Here is a 4,077-nt window from a genome sequence, read left to right as displayed (position 1 = left end):
ATAAGATATGCAACACTGTCTGGTTGACTTTACATCTAATACAAATCGGAGCTGGTTCACGGCATAAGAGGTATTTATGGGTGAACCTGGTATGGCCGATGCGAAGACGAGTTAACGAAACTTGTTCTCTCCTGGTAAGTTGTAATGATTTGAAACCTTTAGTCGATGGCTGGATCGAATGTAATTTGTTTTGTGTTTCGAGATTCTAGGTCCGTTGCCAATGCGTGTTAAGACATTCAGATATTGCGTTTTTAATGTCAACTAAAGGGACGCTGTCATCAACTAGGATATTTGCGTCTTTGGCAGCTGAATCAGCGGCTTCATTGCCGGCAATGCCTACGTGACCAGGGATCCAGCAAAAGAGTACATGAAAATTATTTTGTGTAAGACTTTTGTATAAATGGTAAGACTGAATGACTATGGGATGGCTGTTATTGTTGCAGTGGGTGATTGCTTCCACTGAACTCTTTGAGTCAGTGTATATCACCCACTTTTTGTGAGCGGATTGGGTTATTGATTGTAGAGATATCAATATGGCTTTTATTTCTGCTGTAAAAACAGAGCAATATGGGTGTAATTGTTCAGCGGTAACTTGACCATTTATTATTGCAGCAAAGCCGACGTGATCGTTTGCTTTTGATCCGTCAGTGAAAATGTCATGATAATCAGAATATTTGCATTTTGTATCATAAAATATTTGTTGGTAGGCTGTATTGGAGGTAGTCTCTTTAGAGAATTTAGCGAGGTCATTGATGGTAGGTGGAACTACTTCACACCATGGTTCAATCAGTTTTATTGTATTGAGAGTATTGAAATCTGACAGTTGCAAATCTGAAAGCACACGGCGCATTCGGATCCCGAATGTTGGGGTTGAAGAAGGACGATGAAGAAATAAGATAACATTAGATGGATTAAAAATATGAAGGTGTAAAGGGTGATCAGTATAAGGTTTTATTTTGAAGTAAAAGTTCAATGAAAGTTTGAGGCGTCTATTGTTCAAAGATTGTTCATGAGCAAGAATATGAAGACTGTTAATAGGTGAGGTTCGAAAAGCGCCTGTGCAGATGCGCAGTGCCTGATTGTGGATTGGATCTAGAACTTTCAGATAGCTTTTTGCCGTGGAGCCATAAATTTGGCATCCATAATCAAGTTTTGAGAGTATTAGAGCCCTGTAGATTCTTAAGAGAGACTCTGTATCAGCACCCCAGGAAGTGTTCGATAAGACTTTAAGGATATTTAATTTTAGTAAACATTTCTTTTTTAACTCTTGTATATGCGGTATAAATTTGAGTTTGCTATCAAGTGTAAGACCGAGGAATTTTCCTTGATCTTTTACAGCTATTGGTTGATTGTTAAGGAGAAGTGTTGGATCAGGATGAAGACCTCTTTTACGGCAGAAGTGGATACAGAAAGTTTTTTGAACAGAGAAAGTAAAGCCATTTTCCTCCGCCCATTGTGTTACTTTATTAATAGCCATTTGAAGTTGTCTTTCAATGATACTCATGCTCGATGAAGAGAAAGATATTTGAAAGTCGTCAACGAACATGGTACCTTTGACAGCGGGAGGCAGTTGTTCGATTAAGCTGTTGATTGCAATTACAAGAAGCGTTACGCTTAGTACGCTTCCCTGGGGAACTCCTTCTTCTTGAATAAATGCATCTGAAAGAACAGACTTGACACCTACGCGAAAAATTCGGTCTCTTAGAAAATTAGAGAGAAAGATGGGGAGATTACCTCGTAACAGATACTCGTGCAGGGTTTTGAGGATCCCATATCTCCAGGTACGGTCATATGCTTTTTCAATGTCAAAAAATACGCTCACGAGATGTTTTCGTTTGAGAAATGCTTCTCTTATTGATGTTTCGAGAAGCAATAGTTTGTCTATTGTGCATCTACCAAATCTGAATCCACTTTGATATGGAGATAGCAGATGATGCGACTCCAAAATGTATATCAGCCTGGAGTTGACCATCCGTTCCATTATTTTACATAGGCAGCTAGTGAGAGCTATAGGTCTATAGCTCTCAGGTTTTTCAGATGGTTTATTGGGCTTAAGGATAGGAATTACTGTTGCTTGACACCAGGATTTTGGGAATCTGTGTTCCGAATAAATTCTATTGAAAAGATGCAGAATATGTTCTAAAGAGGGCCTGCTTAGATGTTTTAACATACTATTGTGAATTTCATCTGGACCTGGTGATGTGTTTTTTTATTTTTGTAAGGCAGCATTCAGTTCTTGAAGGGTGAATTTTGTGTTGTATTGATTAAAAATGTTTGAATTAAAATCTAGAACTTTTTGTTCTTTGCGTGATTTGATGGTTAAAAATTTTGAGCAATAGTTATTTGCACTGGAGTTTTCTGCCAAATAAGTCCCCATGAAGTCAGCCACCTCTTTGTGATCGGATAAAATACGACCGTTATTCTCCAGAATGGGTGCACAAGATATATTGTAGTTGCCAACGATTTTTTTTATTTTACCCCATACGGTCTTTGATGGGGTGGACGTCGTGATTGTGCTGACATAGGTCTGCCACGAGTCCCGCTGGCTCTTCCGTCGAATCCTTCGAGCTTCAGCACGAGCTCGTTTAAGTGCCACGAGAATTTGTGTGGTTGGATAACGACGAAACGTATTCCATGCCTTTTTTTGCTTCTTATGAGCCTCCTGACAATAGAGGTTCCACCAAGGCTTAGGAAACTTGATCCTGCCTTCAGTGGTTTTTGGTATGGCAGCGTTAGCTGCGTTTAGTATAATGTCGGTTACTCGCTTTACCGCTACATCGATATCAATATCAGTTACGTCTTCTGATTTAATTTCTGCCAACTGGGTAAATGCTGCCCAATCAGCTCGATCAATGCGAAGTCGAGCTTGCTGATGCTGCTGATGGCCGCAGCGTCCAGTAGAGGTTATCCTGATCGGAAAGTGGCCACTAGAGTAGAGACCACCCTCCACCTGAAAATCCCAACGTGGCAGAAAAGAAGGTGAGCATATTACGAGATCGATGGCATGGTAAGATTGGGTAGAAAGATGAAAATAAGTGTTTTCACCGTTATTAAGGATGCAAAGATCATTGTCTTCAATAAAATTTTCTATTGTTAAACATCTACTGTTGGAGTCTGGACTCCCCCAGAGAGGATTATGACCATTGAAATCCCCCAAGATGACGAATGGGGGAGGAAGTTGATCTAACAGTGTCTGCAATTCCACGCTTCTCAAGTCATAAGAAGGTGGGATATATACAGAACAAACTGTGAACAGCGAGTGAAGGTGAACGCGCGCAGCTACTGCTTGCAGGGATGTGTTGATATTGAGCTGGCTAGATGCATAATCATTAGCGATTAGCAATGCCACTCCTCCACAACGACGGTCACCTGACAAGCAGTCCTTGCGGTATATGTCAAAACCTTTCAACCTCGGTTTATCAACAGGCGACAGGAATGTTTCCTGCAAACAGAATATGGCCGGTTGGTGATATTCGACAAGATATTTGATGTCTGTGACATTATGCGAGTAACTCTGACAATTCCAAGAGAGAATATTCAGGGCCATGAAGAAGAAAGAAGAGGAAAAACGGCCAAAGAGAGAGAAGCACATCAAGAGGCAGGAAGATCCTCCACCCAACCTTCATCATAGGTTGGGGGAGTTTCCTCAAACTCAATGTCCTCGACTTCTTCGTCAGAGGGAAGAGGAGGAGATTTTGTTAGCTTAACCTTCTTGCTGGTAAGCAAGAAGTCCTCCTTTTTAAAATTGTAATGTTTTGGGGGTCTCTGTTTGGAGGATACCCCAAGTTTTGCGCGTGCGAGAATTTTCTTTTTTTCGACAGTTTTCTTAGATGGTTCAACAGCAGTGTTATTCATATTTGCATTGGTGGATTTTTTGGTTTGTGTTTTACTTACATTGGTTTTACTGCTGGAGGAAGAGGTTTGTTTATTTGTCTGTGTTGTGGTTGGTTGGTTGAGTTGATTTTTATGGCGCAAGAGCCCTTGAGGGCTATACTGCGCCAAACGGTATTTTATTATATGCTATCTTTTATTAAAGATTATAGTAAATAGAAGCATATTTTGAAGGAGAAAGCATAT

Source organism: Uloborus diversus, chromosome 9 (genome assembly GCF_026930045.1).
Source record: "Uloborus diversus isolate 005 chromosome 9, Udiv.v.3.1, whole genome shotgun sequence".
Taxonomy (NCBI): domain Eukaryota; kingdom Metazoa; phylum Arthropoda; class Arachnida; order Araneae; family Uloboridae; genus Uloborus; species Uloborus diversus.
Note: the sequence above shows the minus strand (reverse complement) of the source record.